Raw genomic sequence first — 20,110 nt, 5'->3', positions numbered from 1 at the left:
GTGCGCTTGGATATGCATGGGCACTTTCCAGAGCATGTGCCCCTGAAGTCTCAAATGAGGTGCCGCAACCAAGGTTGCAGCGGAAAAACCCGCATCAGATGCACAAAATGTGATCTCTTTCTTTGCCTTCTCAACAGAAACTGCTTTGTTGATTTTCACTCAGCTTAGGCCTGATGTACCCAAATGGGTACCGCCATTTCCTCCTCCAAAATTACAGTTTTCGGTTCCTGCGCTTCAAAGAAGTGTTTATTACCTCTAACATGTTCCCAATAAAGAGTTAAAACGAGTTTGCCGTGTCTATCCTTTTCTCGGGTCTGAAGAGGTTAATGCTGTGACAGGCAGTATTTTGCCTAACAGCCTTTCCATAGACACCATGATTTCTGCATAGGCTGCATGCTCTTATCATTGCCTGTGCACAGCTGCATCGCATCATTACACTTTTTTGCCAATCTTAAGCTGCGCAGTCGCGCTCAAAATGAAGCAGGTCGTTGCCTGAATGGTTGACTTCGTTTCTTATTGATGATTTGAAATTGCATTGCGCGAGAAGAAAACAACCAGGTGATGTGTGCGAAGATCTTAGTCACAACCTGTCATTCGGTCCGACGTTCCCTTGTTAGATTACTTTCACTTAAATACTACTACCGGGTTAGCACGTGAGGTACAGCAAATGCAAAATTTATTATCAGGAAAATATGCTGCAGGGGGCTTTGCAGTTCTGTTGTAGTAATATAGCCTAGTTAGACTGGCAAGCTTTTTTTTCAGTATAATTTCAGGCAGTTGGGACACGTATGTTTAACCTTTGTTTTCATTTGTTTTATCTAGGTGGACAAGGAAGCAGACATGGCAAAGAAAAAAAGAGGCGCAAGAGTCATTCAGAAAGCGGCACTTGGAGCTTCTAAAAGATGTCCAGCCACCAACTGAGAGCGAGTTGGTGAAAGCTCTGAGGACGGGAAACAAAAAGCTGCGGGCGCAGATAGAAATGTTGCAGAAGGCCCTTTGCAGCAAAATCTTTGACAGTGGTATGTAATCGATTGTACTTTTGCGAATATGTTTTTATCATACCTTTTGGCACTAAAATAAAGAACTAAAGGAGACACAACAACTATTTGCTTAAATTTGCACAGAGGAAATTGGTCTAAGTTGCCTATGCACATGTTGAAGCTTTATAAAGGCACCAAGGACTCAAATTGAAAACGTTCTCAATTAGCAAAACGTTTTGCAGCGATGTGGCCTCACACGTACAAATCTTTACTGTTTTATGCAGAAGGTTTCCTGATGGATCTTCAGGCGAAGAATTTAGGTCAGCAGGCTGCAGTTCCCCCTCGGAGCAAAGCCAACAGTGCGAACCGCCCCGTACCTGAGGGTCTGAAAACAACGAATGGGGCTGCGAAGCCGCCAACTATGGCCTCAATGCAGCGGCTTGAGACCGCAGCCCGGCAGCCCGAGACCGCACCCCAGCAGCCCGAGATCGCAGCCCAGCAGCCAAAGGATGCAGTCCCGCAGCCTGTGACTACGCCGCCAGCTTCCACACAGACCGCACCCCAGGAGCCCGAAACCGAGTCCTGCAGCCCATGGATGCAGTCCCGCAGCCTGCGACTATGCCGCCAACTTCCACACCTAGGGTAGGTGCAGCCGGTGGAGAGGATTTGGAGTTAAGCCCCCCTCCCATACTCCCCTCTACGAGGCTGTAGATAATGCGGTAAGCAGGCACTTTCCATTAATTCATCACTTATTTATCCTACCAGGTCAAAGTACACAATGCATAGGCCATGTTCTGATCTGATACATTTCCACACAAAGTGCTGTTTTTCTCTTGACTTGTACAAAACATCTAGACTTCTTAGTCAGAGAGGCAAGCGCAGTAACTGCACTAAGGGTCATAAATGTCAAGCTCGTGCTCTCAGTCACTGCCAAATAGTGAAACAAATAATAAATTGATTAAATAGCAAAATGAAGGCAACACATTCACGTCAATGCCCATTCAAAGTGGTTGCCTCAGGGAACTTTGTACAAAGTAGATCGCAAATGTCAGTAAAAAGTTGCTCCACAAACCAATTTGTTCTTGCATCGGTGCATGATTTTACTCTACATGTGTATTTTCAAGTTAAAGTTATACCGCTTCCTTTATTTTAAATGCAAGTAACTTTGACGGCTTTCCTTCTAGTGTCCCGTATGCACAGTGGGCACAATTGGTGCACCCAAGGAGACCTATGATTTCAAAAAAAGTTTGAGATCATAACCAGAAATCACAAACTGCCTAAAAACTTTGCGACAGCATGGTAACCTGCAAGTGTTTGTCGTGCTTTTATAAGTGGGTTTAAGTTATGTTATTAATAACAGCAACCTTATCCTTACTGAGGAACTGTTCAGCCCAAGGAGCCAGAAAACAGATGGTAATTGGAAATGTGACATAAGGTTCTGAGCGAGCATCGTGGATTAGGGAACAGACTAACAGAGATAGGCTGCACGGGTGGTGCCGACCTGGCAAATAATGCTTACAGTTTGAAGGATCCCCCTTCGAGCGTAAAGGGTTCGAGAGCCTGAACCCACCCGACGAAGTAACACCGATCCGCATGAGAACGAATCACCGGTTTATTCTGGGAAAACAAGGCAGGAAAAAACAAACAAAGCAAGTTGGGAGGCAATATGAAAAGAGTACAGCAAGCAAGCACGGAAAGCGCGTAAAGAAAACCTTGCAGCGGTTGAAGCACTGCTTGCCCAGAAAGTTACAGTATGGTGCTGTACACTCACGACGATGTCTTCAGTCACTTGTGCCAACGTCGAGTGAAGAGCGCCCGCCGCGGACGCTGGTAGCTTCTCACTGTCTGGGCGTCATGGTCGTGGCTCGCGGCCGCAGCTGCTCTCGCATGTCCCCCGGTGCGCACTCCCCTCACTCCTCTTCTGAGCGCCGCTTTAAAGCCACTCAGTTGGTTGTGCACATGCTCCGGGTTTGGTTGCCCTACACATGTTCGTTGTGGCTCACTGTTCATTGCACAAGCGCGCACGGGCACATGACGCACTGACACCACTATCGGTGTTCGACGGGCACGCACTGCAGTGTAATCACCCTCCGCGGGCACACGTAGGGGCTGCGTCCCTACATTCTCCCTCCCCCAAGACCGGACAACTCCCTAGTTGTCGGAGAAGAGCTGGGGGGGCTGCCGCTCAGGATTCCTTCTCCCGTGGGTTTGACATGAGTGCTGGTGTAGGAGGCCTTCCCGCCGACCCCTGCTGCTGTAACGTTGAGCGGGTAGCGTATCCTGGGAGAACATGAACAAGATTAGATTTCTTCAGAGAGTTGCTCATAATATGCCTTAAGGTCGTAAATGCCTACGGGACCCGTATCCCACTCTCCGTGCAGGTTGCGAAGGCAATACGCCCGATGAGATGTGCGCTTTGTTACCTTATTACCTTTGTTACCTTCCCAGCGGTCAGCCAGGGAAGCCGCAAACCCTTTTGCTGCATCGCTCAACGGATGTGTACGGCGCAGTACCAGGTCACCCACGGAAAACTCAACCTGGCGCCGCCCCTTGTCGTACTGCTGGCGCTGTTCGAGGCGTGCCAAGTCCAGGTGGTGCCTGGCCTCCTGGAGGGTCTCGTTCAGGCTGCTGCGAAGATCCTGCGCGTACTTAACATATGTGCAAGGGCACACCTCGAACTGGTCACTGAAAGAGTGTTCCATAGGAAAGCACAAGTCGCGACCGAAAAGCATGGCTGCTGGTGTGAACCCGGTAGAGCGATTGACCATAGTCCGAGTGGCAAACGCCATTTCCGAGAGGCGAGCATCCCAGTCTTTGTGACGTTCAGTGAAGGCCACCAGCATCATCTTCAAGTTTCTGTTGACCCGTTCTGTAATGTTTGCTTGTGGATGGTACGGAGTAGTCTTTTTATGTACTACGCCCAGACCTGGACAAGTGTCCACGAAGTTCTTGCTGGTGAACTACATCGCATTGTCTGTTATGAGCTGTTCTGGAAAGCTAAAGCGGGTGAAAGTAGTGAAAGTATCCAACAACTTCTCCCAGATCAACTTAGAATCAAGTCTACGTAACGCGTACAGCTCGACCCACTTGGATAAATGATCTGTGACGCCCGGAAGGTAGCGATTGCACTTCACTAATCTTGGGTATGAACCCATCACGTCACACGCTGCAATTTGCCAAGGGAAGCGGCTCTCGACTGACTTCATGAGGCCAGGTGGTTTACCTCCTCTTGGCTTGACCGACTGGCAAACTGGGCGTGTCTGGACATACTTCATTACCTCTTTTCTCAGGTGAGGCCATGTGACAACGCGGCATAGCTTTTGGTACGTTTTCAGACCGTCACTATGACCACCAAGGGTAGTGTCGCGGTAATATTCCAGAAAAGACCTCCTTAGGCGCTTTGGTACGAATACCCGGAAAGGATACTCACCACTGTCGGTGTCTGCGCTTGGAATGTACCGCAGTAGCAAGCCGTCCTGGCTTTCGACGTAGCAGTCGTAGTCCGGGGCCCGGGCCGCCATAGTATTGACGTTCTCTGCGGCCGTAATCGACTCCCAAATGCGCTTGCACTGCTTGTCGGCCTGCTGCGCTTGAAGCATCTCCTGGCGGCCTACCAGGGTTCCCCAGGCTTCTGACGGCGTTGTAACAGCAAAGACCTGTGGTTCTGGTTGCTGTTGTGCTGGTAGGGGTGCGCGAGACAAGGCGTCTGCGGTTTTGTTGCTGGTGCCCTTCTTGTATTCCACTTTGTAGTGATACTTCTGCAGGTTTAGCGCCCAGCGTGCGAGGCGACCTGCAGGGTTCTGAAGTTGTGCCAACCATGACAGTGCTTGGTGGTCAGTCTGTAGCGTGAAATCTGCGCCATCCAAATACATGTTGAACTTTTCGAGGGCGAACACAATGGCAAGACACTCTTTCTCCGTCACTGAATAGTTTTGTTTGGCCGCTGAGGGAGTGCGGCTGGTGAACGCCAGAGGGTAAAGTTTGCCGCCATGCTCCTGTAGCAAAACGGCCCCTATGCCGTACTCACTTGCGTCGGTTTGAACAACAAAGGGGCGGTTAAGATCTGGCAACCGCAGGCTTGTGGTGCTGGCGATGGCTGTTGATAGTGCCTGAAACGCCTGCTCCTCTGAAGTCGTCCATGACCACTTGGCGCCCTTCCTTAGGAGCTGGTGAAGGGGCCGTGCCAAGTCTGTACAGTTGGGAATGAAGTGCCTGTAGAAGCCGACCATACCCAGGAAGCGCTGCAGGCTTTTGACGTTCTCTGGTTTCGGGAAGTGCAAGATTGCCTTGAGCTTCTCCTCGTTTGGCCGGACTGAACCTTGGTCTACCACGAAGCCCAGGAGCTCGATCCTGCTGGCAGCCACTTGTACCTTACGAGGGCTTACTGTGAGGCCCGCATTCTGCATGCGCTGCAACACAGTCTGCAAGTGAACAACGTGATCCTCGAGGTTGTCTGAAAACACAAACCCGTCATCCATGTACGCCATCGCGTAGTTGAATTTTGCATCCCCCAGCACGATGTCCATCATGCGCTGGAAAGTCGCTGGGGAATTCGACAACCCGAAAGGTAGCCTGACGAATTCGAACAGCCCCCTGGTACAAGTGAACGCTGTTTTCTCAATGTCCTTTTCCGCTACAGGGATCTGTAGAAAACCTCTACTGCAGTCGAGTGTGGTGAAAACCTTTGCTGAGCCTAGCGCGTATATAACCGCATCTATGGATGGAAAGGGATACGAGTCTCTCGTGGTTATCGCGTTTAGACGTCTCTAGATTGATTTGATTGTGGGGTTTAACGCGCCGAGGCAACGCAGGCGATGGGGCGCGCCGTAGTGGAGGGCTCCGGATTAATTTTGACCACCTGGGGATCTTTATCGTGCGCCGAAATCTCGTACACACGGGCGTTTTTTTGCTTTTTGCCTCCATCAGAAAAGCGGCCGCCGCGGCCGGGAATCGAACCCGCGACCTCGTGCTCAGCAGCGCAACGCCTTAGCCACTGAGCCACCGCGGCGGGTTTTAGACGTCTCTAGTCTACGCACATGCGTACACTACCGTCTTTCTTATCCGCCAACACAATCGGAAATGCCCACGGGCTTTTTGATGCCCTTACAGCTCCTGTATTTACCATCTCCTGCAGGGCTCCATCCAGCTGTGGTTGTTTGTGGACGCTCAAGGGCCTGCGGTTGAACCGTAGTGGACGCGCACCTCCCGTCTCGATGTGGTGTTCCAAGATGTTCACCGTACCAGGGGCTTCCGTGAACATGGCTGGAAAGGGTTGTAGTACTGCTGCGAGACGCGATTGTTCCTCCACTGGTCCTGCGAACGACAGCAAGGTTGCTTGCAAACCGGTTTCAACCTTTCCCACGGTGGTTTCCGCTGTCAGCAACCCTGACAGCGATGCTGATGGTCCTGCCGCAAAGCTGTTTAGCGGCGTTCCAGGCCCATAGTGGTAGTTTCCGGCCTTCACGTCAAGCACTAACCCTGTTCTGGCCATAAAATCACGGCCCAGAATGGCTGGACAGGAAAGGCCGGGAAGGCACAAACCCCCCCCCCCCCCCCCCCCCCCCTGTGTTTGCGGCCATCAACGATTACAGTCAGTTTCGCTGCCGTTGTAATCGGCACAACCTGGTCTGAAGCTGCTCTGATACTGGTGCTTACGTGCCGGAATTTGATCTTCCTCGGAGAGCACCATTCTCCAACAAGGTCCCCGAACACAGAAACCGTTGCTCCAGTGTCAAGCAGGGCCGCTCAGGCCGGCAACCTTGACGGTAATAAAAGGTGCATTGTCCATGCTTGCCGCCTGTTCTCGGGCAGCCAATGGCCAACGCGTGTTTCCGTCTCCAAAACGCCGTAACACCAAAACTTCCGGTGACGTCACACAAAAATAAAAAACAAAAAACAAATACGCAGAAGCCGTTTATGCATTAAGTAGTAATAAGGATACTTATAAAAAGTAAAAATATTGCTGCGCGTGTAAGCATTTGCATCGAAACGTTCCACGCATTAACGAAAGTGGGGCGGATGCGCCACGAGCGCCTACTAGTGGCACTAGTGGTAGAAAGCACCCGTAAAAAAAAAAAAAAGAAACAATGGCGTTATCTGATGTGTGCGATTCGTCCCACGAAGTTTGTATAGGAACTGTACGAATGTAGTACATCATAAGGCTCTAAAGTCGTCTGCGCCGTGTGTGTCTTGCCAAGTCGTCATTTGTGCAGGAGGAAGTCATGGTGGGCTGTTTTTACTCGTATCGTCGTCACCTATCTCCTGCCGAGAACGTCCTGGCTTTATTTGTTGCTGGTGTGATGTGTGTCTGTGTAAAATCTCCCTGATGGAATTTGAGTGGCTTTGTTCTACGACAGCAGTGGTGACAAGCTACAAGGGTTCTTTTTCTGGCTGTGAACATGGGCTCACCCGACGTTAAACGCGAGGCCTACGTAGCTGGTGTTACAACTCACATTCTAGTTCACTCTAATGACAACGGAAGGTATCCTTTCGGAGTGGTTTCGCAGGTTGCTCTGGGTGGTAGTACAATCGGAGCAACGATGCGTTTTTATCCTGTACACAATCGTCTGAGACTGCGTATCTTACAAACAAAGCACTATGAACGAGCGCGAATATTGTTCAGGTAATCAAATGCGCTGGCGTTATATAGAGTGTTTCATGACTGCTATGGACTATGGTTGTTCGTAAGCATAAGTAGTTATGTCGGCTGTACAGATGCACTGCACTGCACATCGTGTGTGTGTGTGTGTGTGTGTGTGTGTGTGTGTGTGTGTGTGTGTGTGTGTGTACGCATATTACAGAGGTGGTGCCACATGTTGGCATCTACGGATAATATGGTGGCGCCTGGTGCTTCTGCGAGCCACTACATCTTTCCCTCCCGGGGAACAAACAATCATTAGACTAGACAGTCCTGTCTGCAGAAATCACCAATACAGTCACTGTCTGTATGAGCCCTGACAGCTGTCGAATCACTGCATGTAATCTTGGAAGTGCACTGGAGGTCTGCGATTTCTCCTGGGCCGGTCAGGTGGTGGCCCTGGCATTGAGTCCATTTCCCTCTACCGGTACACTGCACTCCTCAGTGCCAGAGCCTGGAGCCAGACTTAGTGGCTGCGAACCTTGCGGCTGTGGTGGGCTCGGTGGCACATGTGATGGTACAGCGCGTGAAGACTCAAGTTGATCTGCGGATGAACTCGCAGATTGTGTTTGTGGCGGACCCCCAGGTGCAGTGATCCAAGTCTTCGATGGTGCAGCTGTACTTTGGTAGTCCGTCAACAGGGGCATGTTGTACGTGCAAGAGTTGTCCTTAGTTTCTTAGTTTCAGTGTTTTAATACATTTTTGTTTTAGTTGTTTGATATTAGGGATAAAGGAAAGTTTTTCATCAAGGACTATACCAAGGAACTTGTGTTCTTTTTTGACCGGTATCGAGACACCATTCAGTTTGATGTCTGGATCTGGCCTGATCCCACGCCTTTTGGAGAACACAACACAAGTGCTCTTAACTGGGTTTAGCTCAAAACCGTTCTGATCAGCCCAGCCAGCTAGCTTATTAACACCAAGCTGGACTTGGCGTTCGCAAATTGACATATTACACGACTTAAAAGATATTTGGACATCATCTACATATATTGTACAGGAAATGGTTCGTGGCAACGCCTTTCGAAGTGAGTTCATCTTGACTATGAACAACGTACAACTCAAAACGCCACCTTGAGGCACACCATTTTCCTGCACAAAAACATCTGAAAGGGCAGTACCAACTCTTACACGAAAGTGTTAAGTGTTCCTCAGTGTTAAGCTTGCTAGCCTGAAGCGACAGCAGTTGCTTTTCAAATTCGGCCTTCGATGCTAAGAGTTGGGCCATCAAGTCAAGAATTCGCTTTCTGTTGTCTGATAGCGGTTCAGTCTGTGCAGTACTTTCCGGGAGAAGTGCGAGGGCATTTTCGTTTAACTGAGGAGCAACATTCTCGTCCGTCGACATAGTTGTAGCTGCAAAATACAGTCAACCCGGCCTGAAATACAACCTTTCTGACCAGCGCAGAAATAAAAAATGCTTCGAAGTGGGCGCGCACGCTTAATCAGCGGTTACACCTTGTCGATAAGCGCGAATTCTGTGGCGAGTCACTCACAGGATTTGGTGCGCAACTTTCGGCCGCTCTTTTTTCACGACAGCTTCGTCGTTGAGCGTTGGCTTGTGGTAGACGATTGGAAGCATCCTCCGCTGGCCAAGTGATGCTCGCAAAGTACACACGGCCGGCTTTTGGGGCGCTTAATCCGCCGGTCACTGCTGCGTAAAAAAAAGGTTAGCGAACCGAACAAAGCATACACACTTCGGAAGCATTCTGCAAGCATTCCGACATGCAGGAGGCAGTGCAGCTCGCGGGGCGAGTCACGGCTCTAAGACGATACCTGGAAATAAAAAACAAAGAAATCATGTTGGGCGCCGGTGAAGGATGCCCCTTCGAGCGAAAAGGGTTTGCGAGCCTGAACCCGCCCGACGAAGTAACACCGATCCGCATGAGAACGAATCACCGGTTTATTCCGGGAAAACCAAGGCAGGAAAAAACAAACAAAGGAAGTTAGGAGGCAATATGAAAAGAGTACAGCAAGCAAGCACTGAAAGCGCATAAAGAAAACCTTGCGGCGGTTGAAGCACTGCTTGTCCAGAAAGTTACAGCATGGTGCTGTACACTCACGACGACGTCTTCAGTCACTTGTGCCGACGTCAAGTGAAGAGCGTCCGCCGCGGACGCTGGTTGCTTCTTACTGTCTGGGCGTCATGGTCGAGGCTCGCGGCCGCCCGCGGCCGCAGCTGCTCTCGCGTGTCCCCCGGTGCGCAGTCGCATCACTCCTCTTGTGAGCGCAGCTTTAAAGCCACTCGGTTGGTTGGGCGCATGCTCCGGGTTTGGTTGCCCTACACATGTTCGTTGCAGCTCACTGTCCATCGCACACGCACGCACAGGCACATGATGCACTGACGCCACTATCGGTATTCGACGGGCACGCACTGCAGCCTCCCCAGGTGCACGTAGGGGCTGCGTCCCTACAAGTTCAAGAACGGGTTGAAAAGGGCAGACCAGAAACTGGGTGAAGTGCAGCCATAAATTGGAAAATTCTGAGAGCAAAGAATGGATCTAAATGGTGCAGGATATATACTCAAGGCCTCTGTCCAGAAGTAAGTCTGCACGCCGCTGCTTAAAATGTAGTATTAAGCTGTTGTAATATTCGTTTTATGTTGTCTTAATTTGTCAGGTTTGCCCTGGACACGGCGTGTCCATTCCCGAGGCGGCCTTCGATCACATGATGGCGTGCCTGAAGGCCAGTGTATTTGTATGTGAGGCCTGCGTTCGTATATTTTCGATTGTAGGCCCCGTGGGCAGGAGTGTTACAGGGGCTGCCTCCAACCGAACCAAGAAGAACCCCAAGCCGTCTGTTTATCCGGAGAAATATGCAGAGTTCTCTGGTAAGCACTCCAGCATCGGCAATATTTGCACAATGCTACGAGCTCCTGTCCATCTAAATGGAGATAGAATGCAAAAGGCCAGTCACAGCAGCCGATGAGTCATTGTTAGGGGTGATGCTAGGCACTCGTAGCTTAAAATGTCAAATATGTTGTTCGTTATCACTGTAAAGTTTTGAATATATTTGTAGCAGTGTTCAAGCTAGCTATTTTCGGGGTTCTCATTGGCGCGTTTTTCCTATTTGCAGAAATTTTCAAGCACTACCTTCAACAACAATGCACGGAGGAAGAAGCACTCACTCGCCACCGTTCCCTCGGAAATATTGTTGCCATGAAGATTGCAGACGTGATGAAGGGGCAGGGGTCCAAATAAAGTGGCACAAAAGAACACAGTTTAGTGCTCCATACAGTGTTGCTGGTAGAGGCTACCACATTTTGGTCCTCCTAGCAACATTGTTACAAAGCGGGAACGTTCTGTATGCCATTGAAAACCAAAATGCCTGCCGGTCTAAACCAATAGACCTGTAGAGCTGAACCAATACACCATTACACCAATAGGCCTGAACCAATACACCATTAGACCAATAGGCCTGAACCAATACACCAATAGGCTGAATACCAATAGCTATTGGTGTCAATAACCCAATAGGCTATTGGTTTTGTCTATTGGTAATTTTTGCTAGGCAGCCAATCGGATTCAAATTTTGAATCCTCGCCCAGCCCTCATCGTGAACACCAATAGTGTGGATGAACAAGTGAAGTACACAGAGTTGAAATTGCGAGGGTTGGCGTCGTGCTGCTGATCCCAGGGACGTGGGTTTGATCCTGCCCTTTTTTTCTGATCGAGGTTAAAAACGAAAACGTTCCTGTGTCAAAAATTCGGTACATGCCGAAGACCCCCGTGCGGTCTAAATCTGTAGCCTTGCATTACGGTGCACCTCATAAGTCATAACCCCGACTTTTTATAGCTTCAGCATGTGAAACCCCCAGTTATTTTTTTTAGATTTGACACTGCAACGGTGTGATACTGCAGATGCTTGGGTTTAAGGACAGTGGTACATGCAGGCTGATTTGTGCGCAGTTATTTTATGCCTCGTGTGTCCGTCTCGACTCTGGAATATCTGCCTTTTTCACCTGCAAAAAAGAGAAGAGTTGGCTGGCAGATAGTTGTGGTAATGTCGTGCAAAATTCTCTCCAGGTCAAATTTAAAGAAACTATGGTTGGTCGTGACATGCAATGCATAAAGCAAACAGCTGCAAGAAGTAACAAAGGAACTTTGCATTATTTTAGTCCTGCCTTTGTCTTAGTAGCTTCCATTGTACCCTACCCGATATCAGGCCACTGCAATGTACGTCTTTTTCTTCTTTTTCCAGGAAACTGCGGTGACAGTAGTCCTGTGTGCCTTCAGCAGGAGACGTTTGTTATTATGACCTATCCAACTATGAAGTTAATGTGCGTTGCATAATGACATTGTTGTTAATTACGTGTCATATTATAATTGTATGTATTTGTTTATTAAATCTTGATATTCCTATTGTGTCGTAGCCATTCCTGTTTCCACTCCAGAAGCATTTTTGCCTGTTTTCCCACTCCCCCAATCTTTTTATCTTATTTGACATGCTGTGGTTGCCATTCGTAGCAGTTGACAAAATAGTCTTTTGACAAAAGAGTAAGGCAATATTAATCTGCTAACCCCGTTTTTGCCACAATGATGAGCAAATAAAAAGAACGTCGTAACTCCGTGTTGTCTGGTCTCTATCTCCTTTGCAAACACTGGAGCACCCTGTTGTAGATTGCCGTATACACAGCAGTGATTGAGTTTTTCTCCACCAGTTTGAGTCGTGAAGGCAATCTTGTCACTTCCTGTGCTGAATCTCGCTTTAAGGCATTGTGCCACAGCTCTTGTAGAAACATGCGCAGTATAGTGCATAACGGAGAAAATGATAAGGCATCAGGTCGCCACCATTCTGCCGTAACTCCAAGACAGGGAAGCCCGTTCGCCTGCCCATGGCAGCTTACCTGATATGATTCCCTTGAAGGCGAAACGAAGGCCTTTCTTGATGTCAAATATATGCCGCAGGGCAAAACATGTTCTTTCATTCTTGGTTGCTATTTCTATCCGTTACTTAGGCTGACAGCTTTGGGCAATATCGCCCCATTGAAATCCACTAGAAGAGCTGGATGGCGCTTAGAGCGCGCCGGCGTGAAGCCACCGGAAGTCGGCGGCCTTGTCCCAGAAGCCGGTGCTTGCTTCCGCCTGACTGCGGCCGGCGTGCTTGTTTTCTGCACCTCTCTCAAAAGAATGCCTGCCTGCTGTGCTGTTAATGTGCAAGCATTCCAGAAAAGTCTTCTGGAAAGACGTTTCATGCATAAGTGCCGTTAAATGATTCTGAATTTCCTGTAACTGACTTGCAGGGAGCACCAAGAAAAGATTTGCAATGCGTAGAACAGCGTGTTAAAACTGCCCGGTATTTGTCTCACAGGTTTCCGCGTTCCCAGCCCCACTTACATCAGCAGTGGGTTGTTAACCTCAAAAGAGACAAATGGAAGCCAGCTCCAGGCAGCAGACTTTGCAGCAACCACATTGCCGAGCGCCAGTGTGGCAGATGCCATTGACTTCTCCCGGGAAGACTTAAAGCTGCCTCCATTCAAGGATTCGGAAGCGACTACGAAGTTCATTCGCCGCTTCAAGCGACTGTTTGACTGCCTGAACTCGCGCAACCCTGTGGCTCAGAGGTTTAAAGCACCCCTTCGACCTGGCAGCAAGGGTATCTGTCGTTTCTGGAGGAAGCTCAGGAGTACATTAGGGGCCTCACTGGACCAACAGGGATTGCCATTTTTAAGACTTCGGGGAAGACTGCCTTTCTTGGTTTCCTCGTCAGCATTGAAAGCACTATCGGGCTGGCATCTTCATTGCTCCTAGGAGAAGCTGCCCCGTTGCGGTACCTACTAATGTACAAGCTCTCGCAAGATCAGGGGTCAAATTTCTGAAGCTTTAAGTTGAATAACAAGAAAAAAGTGTTTTCAAGGAGCGTCTCCCCTTAAAAACAGCGAGTCTGGAAAAGCCCTGCACAACAGGGAGCTGGACACTCCGCCTCCAGCATGCCTTCCGGATGCCACCGAAGTGACTGCGCCCGCCGTGTTCGTGGGCGGCGAAGCTTTTCAACTCCAGGAAGATTTCATGCAGCCTTAACCTGCAAAGCAGCTCCGGGATAACCGCATTGTCTTCAACTACAGGCTAAGCAGAGCCCGGTGTTGTTTTTCCTAGTGCTTGTTTAGTACACTATGCCATAAGGCATCCGTCTTTTGTACTTGGTGGGGTGCAGGATGTTTCTGTCTAAATTTGCACGTTCATGCACCCCTCTCCAAATCCAAACCGCTTCGACTACAAGCGCAACTGGACAGACACCAACTTCATAACACGAGGGACCCACGTTCGATTCGAGCCACAAGAAGCGGTTTTTTCTTGCATATCACCTGTTTTCACCTTACAGACACCATCAGTGAGAGCACTAAAGCTCACTCAAAATTAGATTAGGCTCCATTGGTCTGTAAATTGCTGTTCACTACTACACTTGGAACAACACACACTAAGCAAGGCTGCGGCTGAAAGGTTCTTATTTTGGGGGCAAACTATTTAGTTCTGTCACCTATTCCTAATTTTCTCCCTGCAGACAGTGCGTGGATAATGCCTCCGGGATCACTGCACCAAAGTGGAGAGCACCATCCACTTGCAGCCGCACAATGTTGACTTCGTTATCAAAGCTGGCCGCAATTTGCACAACTTTCTGACTGTACTCAATAAGCCAGCGCACGTTGACACAGAGGACCAGTTCGGGAATGTTGTTGCAGGACTCTGGCAGCAAAACATTCAGCGGGTGCAAGTGGATGATGGGGAGCCGCATCTCTTCAACCTGGAGACAACCAAGGCCAGAAACTATAACCTAAATGCGGCCATTGCCAGGAACCTCTTCACAGCGTACACCTGCAGCCGTGATGGAGAGGTTGCCTGGCAGTGGAACCAGCCAGGTGTGTCCAAGGAGGCTGCTCGGGTACAGGTGAAGAAGCTTCTTCCAGCCCGGCATTCATGGCAAGAGCTTACCATTCCACGAAGTGCTTTTATTCACCAATGTAAATTAAAGTATATTCCTGGCGAACATTTCAGGCCACAATTAATTAAAAGTTCTGAAAAATACACCTGCTATATACTCTACATCAATTGCAAACGGTAGTGACAGCCTTGAAAGATAATCCTACTGCATATCTTTGCAGCATACACAAGATACCGTGTTTTTTGTTGGTAGTTCACCTTTTGCTCAAAAAGGCTACAGCTTTTAAACATAATTGCACCATACTATGCGTGACGATTAGTGAAGGAAGTGTGCCATTTTATTTTTATCAAGTGTTTTATGTGCATGTTTCAAAGTATCTTGCGCAAAGCCCCCAGGAGCCTACGCATCACGCCGCCGCCCTCAGGCTGCAACGTGTCAGAAAAGTGACAAGCGGCTGCCAAAGGGCAACAAGGCAATCCATGGCCTTCAGATCCAGCTGATGCTGCTGGGTGACGCTGCTTACCCTCGTCTACCGTGGTTATTAAAAGGGTATGCAACACCACCACGTGGCCTTTCCAGAAAGGAAGAATCCTTCCATGCCTACCACAACTCAGGCCGCAATGTTGTTGAGCATGCTTTTGGTAGATTGAAGGGGCGGTGGCGCGCAACTCTAAAGCGAGCTGACATCAACTGCGAGTTCGTGCCAACTGTGGTAGCAACAGGCTGCATTCTCCACAATTTCTGTGGAATGAACTCAGAAGATGTTCAGGACACTTGGATGGCAGATGTCTTGGGAAAGTGAGCAGGGCCTGTACCAGCAGCCTTACTCCAGGCCTCGAGACACCAATTCCAAGTGTGATGTTTGAGACTTCTTGGAGGACTACCTTGCACAGGAATTTCCTCAACGCTATGCATCATAGTAAAAATACTGCTCAGTGGCTGCATGCTGCACCACCCATTTATGAAACAGCCGCTTTCTTTGGAAATGTGAGTGCATGCCACGCTTAGCTGCAACGCAGTGTGTTGCTTTGGGGGCCTGCTAGATGAGTTCTGCTGTGTTTGCATCAAAACACAATGGTCAAGGATGCGTTTGCCACATGCAAGGCCGACTGCACATGGCAGAGTGGCTACCTTGCCCCCCAAGTTTTTCTGGGTCGTATCACAGAGCTACCCGTGGTGGTGCAGCTAGTTTACCTTAGATATAAATTATGTCGTGTTTCATGTTTGGTGGACACTGTGTGGTACAGACGTGCTTTTCTCCCGCTCCGCAGTTCCCCTGTTCTCTATATAGGCCGGGCCTTAGGCCCGTTAATTTCTTTCTTCCTTTAATGCCACTCTCAGCAAGCCCTTTTTAGGGCTTAATACCCCTCGGCAGGATGCCGCTTTTTCTGCATGTGGGCACGCCCAGCCCACATCGCGTAATCTCCCCAGCGATCCTCGTCGCGCTGGCGCACGGTTTTGAACACCTGCCCCCCCCCGCTCAGAGGGGGAGGAACAGGATAGCGCCAGCGAAGATGCAGACAGTGAGGCCCTAACGGATACCTCCACCTCCGATTCATCCTGCTGCAGCAGCAGCAGCAGCAGCTCGGGTGAGTCCTGTACCCCCCCCCCAACCCCCCCCCAACCCCCCCCCACCCCCCCCCTTCCCCCCGCCCGCGCGCACCTAGGCCAGGCCGCACGGCCTACGACCCCACCCGCATCGAGAGACGGGGCCACAGCCTCGAAAGCGCGGTACGCCGAATCCGCTACAACAGAGAGGCATGGGAGGCATATCAAGCTGAAAAACAGCGCCAAGCACAGACAGTACGCGCCTCCATCCGCACTGCCCCCCCTACTCCCTCCCCCCAAACAACGCCCCTGATCTCCAGACTGCGGTGGAATATCCGAGCCGGAACCGGACCAAGGTGGAATATGTGGGGCATCTGACCACGACAACGCTGAAAGTGGTACAGCATGCGGCTGCCGACCTGGTGCCACTGTGCATTTTGATGGTCAAACAGCCCCCGCTTGCACATGAAATGCTTCTGTACCACTATGTTGAGTACAAGACAACAATCTTGAGCGTGTGATCTGCGTGTGTGGGCACGAATTCGGGCATCTTCTGGCGCAAGAAAATCCAGGATAAGCCTCAAGCCTCGTGGAATGTCAGGTGCCCCCTCAGTAGTTATCTTCAAGAATGATCCCTGGTCGGGCATCGGCATATTTGCCATTGTCACGCCCTTCTGTGCTGTTGTGAACCAGTATGGGTGCATTGTTGGCTGCATGATCAATGGGATTCAGAAACAGAAGCAGTTTTACAAGCAAACTGAAGGTGGCATGCCTGACAAAAAGAAAGGTAAAGGCAAGTTACCCAATTCCTAGCTCAAGACAGTTATAGTAGGGTAAATTGCGGGCCTGATGGGCAACTAGCCCAAAACAGGCCTCAGACAGCGCATCTGGGGCCCCCAGTCATTGGAGCTCAAGTCGGCGCAGCTCAAGAAGTGGGCAACCCCCTCAAGAAGATCCAGACCATTCAGGGACAAGATATGGCCATCAGATGATGGCCTGATGTGCTCTACTTGGGCTACCTGCCACCCTACCTACTAGCAAAGGCAGCCGGCACACCTGCTGCCTTCCGCCTCAACGGCTTTGGCAATGCTGGAACTCAGACTGATGAACAACTTCGAAGCGCTTGACTGTGAAGACGCCCAGTGCACAGTGGTGCTAATGGGACAGGTACAGGTGCAGGAGCCCCACATGTTCGAAAGATGGACGACCATCCTCATACTACTGAACGCACCCGGCCACATCTGGGAGGTCTGGGAAAGGCCAAGTGTTCCCTTTCATGAGAGGCCATGAAAGAGGAAGGATCACAGTCTATGCTGGTTTTCAAAACCCCATCATGTGTGGACAAATAAATAGCCTTCACGTCCCCTAGGCCGTGTGATCATGCAAAGCATGTCTCGTTGCTGCGTAGATAAGTTTGCTCCCCTGGCCCGTCAGTAACCTCCCTTTGGGAATGGAGACGTACACATTGGATGGGTACACCCGGTATGGGTCCACACTTGCCCTGCCTGGATAGAGAAACCTGAGCATTGTTCTCCCAAGAGTGTCAAAGGCCAATCTCAGTGGTAGAAAAATCTCCAGCTGGTTCCTTCTTGTCTTCCTGACAGACGGCCCCACCACCATGCGGCACTACACACCGTAGGTGCCCATTTCCATCACCTTCATGCACTGGGACGCTGTGTAGAAGCCTCGCGGTATGTGACCACTGGCGGGACTCTGGACTTTCAAAATGTGTTTTTATTGTCGGCAGTCCTTTACAGGGCCAGCTCAACACAGAAAACCTCAAAAAGCAGACTGCAGATGGCTCAATGGGTCTTACACAGCTTTTAAAAGACTCAGTGTGAACATGAGAAGCCTGTTTGCGTGCAGACACCTTGACTCAGAAAGTACTTCTTTCAAAAAAACTCCCAGACCAGCACCATTTTACTTGCAAATCCAATGGATTGCTAATGAGAATTGAATTGAAACATTCAGCCAGGTAGGCCACTTAACTCTCATTGGCCAAGTCCATTGTATGCATAAAATGTCAAAGCGAGAGCCCTGAGGGTGCACACACTTAATGAAAGATGTCAAGGCAAAGCTATTCAGCCCAAATCCCTACTAGGCGGTCTGCAGTGTGAATGGACTCCATGTAGCTGGTCTCGTCCGTGCACTACTTCCCAATGTATCGATATGACAAATGTTGCCGGTGTTCGGGCTGCTGGTGTTCGGAGTGTTCAAGGACTCCCCACTGGAAAGCTGTTGCAACACGGCAAACTGAATTTGCCCACTGTGGTACAGCTCCTTAGTTCCCAGCTCGTTTGCCCACACATGTTCGTTGGAGATGCTGACTTCCAGCCGTGTCCAGACTATACGCGAACGCTGCCAGGAAGCCGGGCCGACGACCTGTACAACATGATATACAACTATCGTGCCAGTCGAGCAAGGTATGGTTCAGTCCACCGTAATTTATCTCCGTTTGGTACATGCTACATGCTTAATGTTACTTGTCAGCAGTAAGCATTTGTCCTAAAGCCTTATGAATACATCTGGCAAGGACAGTAGGAGAATTTGGTAGAAGTGGTGCAACAGAAGCATCATGACAACGGCGACGAATTATGACTTAGCTGAGTCCATTGGGGCAGTGAGCCGGTGGCCTTCTTCGAAAAAAAAAGGTAAAAGCAGCTCAGCCAAGCATTACTGGCACGTACAATAATGGAATGGGGGGGCATGGACCTTCTTGATCAGACCGCCAGCAACTACAGAATTGGCATTCACTTGAAGTCGTGGTAGGTATTGTTCACCCACACCCTAAATATTTCCACAGTGAATGCATAGAGGATTCACCAAATGTCTTCCGAAAATAGACTGACTAGACCCTTCAACTTTTACTGCACTCGCCATCTCCTGCGCCTGGGTGTTCAGAACCAGAACCGAAGACCTGTGAGCGCCCCAACTGACATTTTCGACCCCAGAGGGCATTCTACCCCAGGAATCTGGGAAAGCAGCTCAGATGCAAAGTGTGCCATATGCAAGCCATGTGGGGACGTGAAAGTGCCAATGCAGTTTGTACCTGGGGAGTGAGGATGCTTAAAAAAAATTCATGATGGCAAGTAGGGTCGTCGGAGCAACGGCGGTGGAAATCACTCTGCAACCACCCGTTGTACTAGATCTAGTACGGCGTCATAACTTCTGAGGAAATAGCTCTTTGTGAATTTTGTTGAGAGTTTTCTTGAGTGGTCCTAAAAATGTAATGTTTTCTCAACACTGGCCAAGTAGTTTTTCCATGGGTCATAATGGGTTAACCCAGTAACCCATAATGGGTTAACCAGGTCGCTCCTAAACTAGATAAGGCCATTAGAATCGAAGTAAAAAACATTCTTCATCTCCCCGTTTCATACCCTGACATACTCATGCATCTGCCTAACAAGAATGGGGGCCTAGGTATTCTACAGCTGGGCCACGTGGTGCAGGAAGTTCAGTTCAAGAGCCTGGCACGCCTCCGTCGCCTAGGCTGCCCAGCTGTGGATGCCGTTCTCGATAGGCCCCTGGCAGACGTGATTGGGCGGAGGGAAGAATTTTTAAGAGTGGCCGCTTCCATCACGGAGAGTAGAGAGCTTTCAAAAGCCCTTCAGGAATCACAAGTGCAATCCTGGGGCAAATGGATGCGCACTTACGACAATCTAGGGCTGTTTGCCATTCTTGGGGATACCCTGGAAAACAGGTGGCTCCGGCCTCAGACCTACTTCATGGGGGACGGTGACAGAATTAAGTCCCTCCGACTGCGGGCCAACCTGTTCCCCACCCGCTACCTCTCCAATCGGGGAGCCCGGGATCCTAAGGCAAGGCTCTGACGACGTTGCAGTAACCACGACGAGACAACCTTTCACATTCTTCAGAAATGCACATCCTTACACAGCCCCAGGATTGTTCGTCACAATTTCATCGAGCAAGCCATCATCGTAAAACTCAAAATCATCCATCCGGAAGCCACAATCACCCTGGAAAAAGTCATCACAGATAGGGAGGGAGTCAGGCACAGGCCTGACATGGTCCTGGATCTTCCATCCAAGACGTACCTGGTGGATGTGGC

General features: G+C 49.9%; 1 protein-coding gene across 3 annotated transcripts in view; it reads right to left on the bottom strand.

The window, feature by feature from the left end:
- Positions 1–8,395: 8,395 nt before the first annotated feature.
- LOC144168807 (uncharacterized) overlaps positions 8,396–20,110 on the bottom strand; it is a 42,385-nt gene continuing 30,670 nt past the window's right edge. For all 3 annotated transcript variants that reach the window (XR_013322242.1, XM_077697779.1, XM_077697778.1), the window contains exon 4: positions 8,396–10,024. The gene's annotated coding sequence lies outside the window, so the exon portion shown is untranslated. The remainder of the gene's footprint in view (positions 10,025–20,110) is intronic.

This window comes from Haemaphysalis longicornis, unplaced genomic scaffold, assembly GCF_048455015.1.
Source record: "Haemaphysalis longicornis isolate Haplotype H1 unplaced genomic scaffold, Haemaphysalis longicornis Haplotype H1 scaffold_2, whole genome shotgun sequence".
Taxonomy (NCBI): Eukaryota; Metazoa; Arthropoda; class Arachnida; order Ixodida; family Ixodidae; genus Haemaphysalis; species Haemaphysalis longicornis.
This window is presented reverse-complemented; position numbering and strand designations above follow the sequence as displayed.